Consider the following 8544-nt stretch of genomic DNA (forward strand, 5'->3'; position numbering starts at 1 on the left):
GAAAATCAATTAAACCGACTATCTTATGAATGGAATAGATCATATAACTAAGAAATCTATTTCACAGGTATGTCTGTACAGTTTTTAGTTTTTATTTTTATTTTTAACCTTTTGATAATAAACGCTAATTTGTTCGCTAAAAAGTATTAAATTGGTATTAAATAAAATTAGGTTTGGCGACCGAAATTATTGATATCATTCAAAAATTTATTACATCACTGCGAAATTTAACGTTTATTCTTAAGGTATAAATATCTTTAATCAACCAACCCAAAATATTTCAAAAATTCGTCATGAGTTAAATTAGGTCTTGGAACCGAAATTACTTTACCGAAAAGAGGGGCGCATATTTTTGATAATATTTGATTGATTAAAGTGGGATAAAAAGACAAAAAGATTTTTAATTTTATTTTTACCATGTTTTAATCTTAATATTTAAATCTTAAATTAATATTGTAAACTTTGTAAAAACAATATATTTAAAATTGTAAATATTTGAAAAATTAATATAAGTTTGATATGAATTTATAAATTTTTAAATTAAGTTTGGTGTGAATTTTTAATTTTTAAAATATTAATTTTTTATTTTATGCATTTCAAATTTTAAGTTTGGTGTGAATTTTTAATATTAATTTTGAATTTCATATTTAAGTTGTGTGAATTTAAAAACAAAAATTTACTTTATCTCATTAAGTTAAGAATATGATTTTTAAAATTCGTCGTAAGTTGAAGACTAGGTCTTTGAACCGAAATTGCTTTACCCGAGGGAGGGACGAGAACTTTTATTATCATTATTTTTAATCTTATTGATTTAAAGTATGCCAAAAAAAAAATTAAAAAACCCAAAAATCTTAGCTTTTAAAACAATCGCTACTAAAAGACAAATTTTAAAATTTTGTCGAGGGACGGACTAGGACATCGATCCGAAATGACCTCGTCCTAAATAACAAGGGAAACAAAATTTTAAAATTAATTTCTTAATTGTTTTCAAAAGTTAATTATTAAAAAAAAAAAAAAAAAAAATACCAAACTCCGCGACTCGCGGAGTTTGGAGCTTAAATCTCCGCGAGTCGCGGAGAGACTAAAAACCGGAAAAAAAAAATATAACTGAACAACAGATCAGTCCCAACTCCCCCACACACAAAACAGAAAAATACTACGAAAAAAGAACCCGAAAAAACCCGAAAAACACCCCCAAAAATCCCAATTTTTAACCGTTAATCACCAAATTTTTTGCTAAAATCATGTTGAGAAGGATGCTATCTAAGAATTACTCAAGAAAAACGGTAAATTTCTACACCTAAACACCATTTAATTCGAAATTAGGTATTCTTGAGCTATTTTTTCCCCAATTTGATTTTGATGCTTTTTAGTGTAATTAGACTTAAATTGTTTATGTATTATGCTTGTATAACCTAGATTGATGCTGTTTAACATGATTAGAAGCCTTAAACTTCAAATTTTGAATAATCTAGGGTTTGTGTTCTTGAGCAAATTTGGGGCTTTTTGAAATAAACAGGTTATGGCCGATTTTTGTCATGAATTGTTGCTAAATTGAGTAGTGTAACATGTCTAGGTAGTTAAATGATCCAAACTTTGAGCCTAAACATGATTTTGAGAATTAAAGTGGACTTTTTCAAGTCTAAAATTCATGAACTTGATTTTTGAAAGATAATGCCATTTGAGACTTGTTTGATTGCTAGTAATGATTATTTTGACATGTTATTTGAGTTGAATGCTTATGAACTTGGCGAACATTTTCGTATATGCTTATTTGAAAAAGTGTAGATTTGATAAAAATGTGAAAATGAGCTTAAGTTTGATATAAATTGATAATGTCATTGTAATTATTTTGATTGATGATTTTGCTGACACTAATGCATATTTGGATGCACAAAATTTGTGTTTGATGTGTTTTGCAGAATGAAAGGGGTGAATCTTCATCCCAAGCCCGCAATGCTCCTGCTGAGAATTTGGAACAACAGGAGGTGGATAACTACTACAAGCAGGATGTACCTCATCCAGTCATGACCTTTTCGGATATGCACTTGGAAGAATTGCACCCGAACCTGAGATTTGACAGACTTTGGATAGATTATCCAAAATATCAACGGGGTTTGCATACTCTTCACTCTAAGGTTGTTGAGGTACCGAGGGTCATAGAATGGGGACCCTTAGAAGCTGTAGAATTGGCCGGGCCAATTAGGGAATTACTTGTACAGAGGTATGGTAATTCTTCTTTTAATGACTGGATATGTTTATTCACCATACGCAGACCTGTATATAAAGTATGGTGTGAAGAGTTGTTATGTAGTATAGAGTTGAATGATCGGGTAGCTAGTTTAACCGATCGTTCTTTTATTAGATTTTTGTTAGGCGGTTCGATGCGCCACATGTCTTTACTGGACATGGCTCAGGCTTTACGTATATATACGCCTGAGGAGTTAGCGTCTGCCGATTGTAGAGGATTGATACTAAACGGTAGAAAGATAGATGAGAATTTTGATACACACGGTGTGTGGAGTCAAATGACAAGCCATCACCGTTTCAAAGGGGGAAACTACTCTTATTTGGATATAGATAGAGCCGAATTAAGAGTGATACATAGGTTTTTAGCTAATTCGATTACACAAAGGGGTAAGAACAAAGAAAAAGTAAATGAACAGGATTTGTTTTACCATATGTGTATTCGAGACCCACAAAGCGCTGTAAGTATACCATATTGTGTGGGTTATTATTTATCAGCTATGGTTCGGGGGATGCGACCACATAGCATAATAGGAGGTGGTATTTTTATTACTTTGATTGGTGAATATCTCGGTGTGGATATAAGTTGGGGGGATTATTACTAGAAGAGCCGGAACCCCGCGATACTATAGGTTTAAATGTATACCATGGTGCGAAAGTTTTGAAGAGGCGAAATAACGCCGCAGTACGATACCATGGTAGACATCCACAGGTGGAGAGAAACCAGCAGCAAGGTAATGTAGGAGGGGGGAATGAGATGCAAGAAATGCATAGGTTTATAGCTTCTCAGGAATACGAAAATGCTAGACAGAGAGCATTTGAAGATTGGCAAGTTCATCAGAACCAGATCATAGCTCATTGCCAACATATAGGTAGAAACTATATTCCTACACCGAAACCCGTCTTCCCTCCTTAGTCTATAGAGATGCAGCCACCATATCCTACGTATGACCCTGCCGAAGCATTCTATAGCACTTATGGTTATGCCTGGAACCCCTATTGGTACCAATATCATCCTTAGTTTACTTATTATTTTTTTTTTATTTTGTAATTTGTAATTATTGATATGTTTAATACTTTTGTTAATATTGTAATCATTTTTATAATTGTCTAACTTTTTAGATTTTAATAATTTTTGAATGTGGGGTAATATACCAAACTTCAAAAATATGTATATATGTTTGCAGTTTATCTTATGTACACAACAGGGTAAAACAACGCATTTTCAAAGACTGGCATTAAGTTCAGCAAAAGCAACTAATTTTGACGACAAGATGCAGAATATATGTGAAATAACAACAAGACGGAATGAACAAATGATGTGCACCATTTATCATTCAGCAAACAAACACCAATATATTTGGAAACTTTGGTAAAAATTTAATCATTTTCACACAAATCACCCTCAATAATTTAAATTGTTACTGATTTCTTGCAAATGAGGGCATTGCAAGATCTTAAGTGTGGGAAGGGGTTAAATTCTTTCGGATTTTAAAATTTTTATATTAAACACTTGGTTACCATTAAAAATACTAGTAAAGCAGTAGTTGTATTAGAATCTAGTGCTCTCTGATAATAAAGAACAGCCCTAGTCTTATATACTGACTACCCAATTCTAGTAAAATTTTTCAAAATTTTCAATTAAATGAATTCAAATCATGTTTATACATATTTATGAACGATAAAACTAGGTTTTAACACCGAAATTATTGTTACCTCGGAAAGGACATAAATTGAGAAACAAACCAAAATGTTAAAATTCATTTAAAATGGAATAGAGGACGATAAAAAGGAAAATAAAAGCCAAGTGTGAGAAAATTTACCAAGATATTTTAAACATATGTCACATATATCTGTAACAAATAACTGAAAATACTTTTGCTTTGGACTAAACTAAACTGTTTTACCCGATGAAAGAAAAGAAGAGATGGATCTACACGATGAATCAATTCCATCATTAAAAGGAAGTAAAGTCTTCCGAAAAAGAAACGCGCTTCTTGATTTAGGTCATGAAGTTGTCGTCCAGACCAGCTGTAGGTTGACGAAAAATCTAGAAAAGTCATCTCTAAAATCAGCAGGAAATCCACGGACCTCAGCATTAAACAGGGTCGCCAAGTGGTCAGATTTATCCTAACCATGAGAAGGATTTATCTCGTACAATGGGGGGGCACCATGCAAATTAGCTGGATAAGACTAATGAATCAGATCCCCAGAAAGGATAATCTCCTTAAAGATTAAAAATCAGCTTTTAAGACTGATATTACTCAATCCTAGAGATTGACCTTAAAGATTGAGAATTACAAACTCATGGAATTCAATGATATCTAAACTCGAGCTTAAACGAGAAAATATTTTGATCAAAATTACAAACCGATTTGTTTTCTGAAAACCCTATTTTCAATGCGTTCATTACCATTGAACGTAAAATCCTAGGAATTCACCTGGAATTCATTAGGTCACCTGAACTAAATCGGGTGTCAACCGTAAGAACGGTGGTTGCATAGTGGTCAAAGACAGGACCTTGTGCCAGACCGAAAAATTATAAGGGTGAGCTTTACTATTGCTCCTACCAAGGATAGTAATTGCGTCCGACACGTTATAGACCATAATCAAAAGCATGTCACGGGACATTGCCTTAACAGTTGCTTGTTCAACGCTTTCCTTTACAACCGGACGGTAGTTTGCCAAAAGGTAATATACGGAACAAGTAAACTGGACGTGTTGCTTTCCAAATACAAGGTTAGCAAGTGGTGACACAAAACCGCAAGTTTTGAGCTAAAATTTTCAAATCTGAAACCCACCAAACCCACAAAAATATTTTGCAAACACCGGTAAAGGGTTATTCCGGAAAACTTATCTAGGGTAAAAACTAGATTTCAAAAGATCAAATGTTTTCATAAAGATCCAATTTCCTTAATGGATCTAAATTTTTATAGTCATGTGGGACTGTAAACCATATCGTTACTACCATTGTTTATACCGCCGTATAAAAATCACTGATGTACAAAGTGTGAAGAATAAAGAAGTGATTCTAGTATTTCAAGACAATATTGCTTGAGGACAAGCAACGCTCAAGTGTGGGAATATTTGATAATGCTAAAAACGAACATATATTTCATAGCATTATTCCTCAAGAAAGACAAGCTTTTAGTTGCAATTGTTCTATTTACAAGTGATATTCGTTTAAATAATAAAAGGTGAAGACAAAAGACAGATTCGACGATTTGAAGACGCAAACGACCAAAAAGCTCAAAAGAACAAAAGACAATCAAAGAGGTTCCAATTATTGATAAGAAACGTCTCGAAATTACAAAAGTACAAGATTCAAAACGCAAAGTACAAGATTTTAAATTGTACGCGAGGACGTTCGAAAATCCGGAACCGGGACCAGAGTCAACTCTTAACGCTCGACGCAACGGACTAAAAATTACAAGTTAACTATGTATATAAATATAATATAATATATAATTAATTATATTAATTATATATATATTATATATATATATATTAAAAACCGTCGGCAGATAAAACTCCAAGGACTGAGCTGTAATTTCTATCTCCGCGACTCGCGGAGTTTGAAGGGGATTTTGCCGCGAGTCGCGGAGCCCCAAAAATCAACTCTGGCTATAAAGCCAACCGAATTCTGATCAAAAATCATCATCTTTTTCTTCTCTTATCATACGTAAAACTTATATATATATATATATAATTTATATTTTAATTTTAATTTTAATTCTAATAATAAGGGTATGTTAGCGAATGTTGTAAGGGTGTAAGTCGAAATTCTGTCCGTGTAACGCTACGCTATTTTTAATCATTGTAAGTTATGTTCAACCTTTTTACATTAATGTCTCGTAGCTAAGTTATTATTATGCTTATTTAAAACGAAGTAATCATGATGTTGGGCTAATTACTAAAATTGGGTAATTGGGCTTTGTACCATAATTGGGGTTTGGATAAAAGAACGACACTTGTGGAAATTAGACTATGGGCTATTAATGGGCTTTATATTTGTTTAACTAAATGAAAGTTTGTTAATGTTAATATAAAGATTTACAATTGGGCATCCCTATAAATTACCATATACACTCGATCGGACACGATGGGCGGGGTATTTATATGTACGAATAATCGTTCATTTAACCGGACACGGGAATGGATTAATAGCCACTAGAATAATTAAAACAGGGGTGAAATTACATTCAAGGGTAATTGGTGTAATTGTTAACAAAGTAGTAAAACCTTGGTTTACACGCAGTCGATAACCTGGTGTATTCATTAAACAAAGTATTAAAACCTTGTTACAATTCGAATCCCCAATTAGTTGGAATATTTAACTTCGGGTATAATAATAATTTGACAAGGACACTTGCAATTTATATTTATGACTGATGGACTGTTATGGACAAAAACCAGACGGACATATTGAATAATCCAGGACAAAGGACAATTAACCCATGGGCATAAAACTAAAATCAACACGTCAAACATCATGATTACGGAAGTTTAAATAAGCATAATTCTTTTATTTCATATTTAATTTCCTTTATTTTATATTTAATTGCACTTCTAATTATCGTATTTTTATTGTTAATTTATTTTATCGCACTTTTAATTATCGTACTCTTTAATTATCGCAAGTTTATTTTATCGCACTTTTATTATTCGCAATTTCATTATCGTTATTTACTTTACGCTATAAATTAAGTCTTTTATTTATTTAATATTTTACATTAGGTTTTAACTGCGACTAAAGTTTTAAAATCGACAAACCGGTCATTAAACGGTAAAAACCCCCCTTTATAATAATAATATTACTTATATATATGTTTGTATTTTTATAAAAGTAAACTAATATAGCGTTGAGCTTTGTTTAAAGATTTCCCTGTGGAACGAACCGGACTTACTAAAAACTACACTACTGTACGATTAGGTACACTGCCTATAAGTGTTGTAGCAAGGTTTAAGTATATCCATTCTATAAATAAATAAATATCTTGTGTAAAATTGTATCGTATTTAATAGTTTTTCCTAGTAAAATTAATAACTATTTTATATACTACCCCGCTGCACATCAGAGGCTGTGGATAAATCACAAAAACTGAACCTGCCTTCAAAGAATCCAAATGATTCAGTGTCTGCTGAAATCCTTAGTAAATACCTTGCTCCTTACTCTAAAACCTTTGCGGACGATATTCTTCATCATCATCATTATCTTAAATATTCTAAGATATTATCATATCTTTCATTATAAATATCCTCGATATTTCTGAAGATATTTTCATAACCATTCTTATTTGAAATCATTCATCTCTTCGCGCTATCTGTGTTATAACATAAAAGAAACTATTTTAGTTTCTAAAATTCTAAAAAAATTCGAAAAATGGATGTTTGAAGTAATGTTGGGAATTGAAGCATGAGTTAGTATAATATAGTGACACTTGATCAACGTGATTATATTACAGTAAGTCATGCTAAGTTTCTAATGGAACGTGATAAAGGTTCACATATCACACCCTCATCATGAACCATGTTACATAACTCTTCCATTCTATATAATCTCTAAATATATCAAGAAAATATATTTCTTGATGATTCGGTCTTTTCCAGATATTCTGGTAATTTGACAAATCAAGATCGTGCCATTACAATTTCTTTCTTAGAACATTAATTATGTTCATCTGAAATTCATACCTACAAATTCTGGACCATTATCCGCTTGACTTAAGGTCGGGAAGAGAAATCGAAAGCATGGAGCTCCGAAATATAAAGGAGAATATAGGCCCGATAACAACCCCGAAATTTACAAACCGTGTATATCAATGCGTATAGCAATATAAAGACACGGGAGAATGAAAAATACTATAACCCCAAGGTAATGGTAGAAGAAAGTAACTTCCTCTGGAGGTAGATGAAAAAGAAGAATGACAGATATGAAAGCTAGGAGTATATCAAGAATCAGAACTGGATGAAGCATTTCACAATCTTTTAGAAGTATGAAATAAGGAAGAAAATGTAGGAGTGGTGAAAATAATGAGACGAAAGGGGTTAATTTATAAGCGAAATAACAGACAGAGCAAGGCAGGTGACCTCATTTAATTAAAGATCTTAATTTCCTTAAATTCTGAAGAATCAAATCTTATTTAGATTATGAAGACTTTCTATTCCATAAATTTCGAAAATCAATCGTTACTACGTCAAGAGATAAGACGCATCTCTATTCTCTATTTCACTTTATTACAATAACTTCCCTCATATGCTTCGAGTAATTGGATTGTTTTATCCATATTATTCAAC

This window comes from Rutidosis leptorrhynchoides, chromosome 7, assembly GCF_046630445.1.
Source record: "Rutidosis leptorrhynchoides isolate AG116_Rl617_1_P2 chromosome 7, CSIRO_AGI_Rlap_v1, whole genome shotgun sequence".
Lineage (NCBI taxonomy): Eukaryota > Viridiplantae > Streptophyta > Magnoliopsida > Asterales > Asteraceae > Rutidosis > Rutidosis leptorrhynchoides.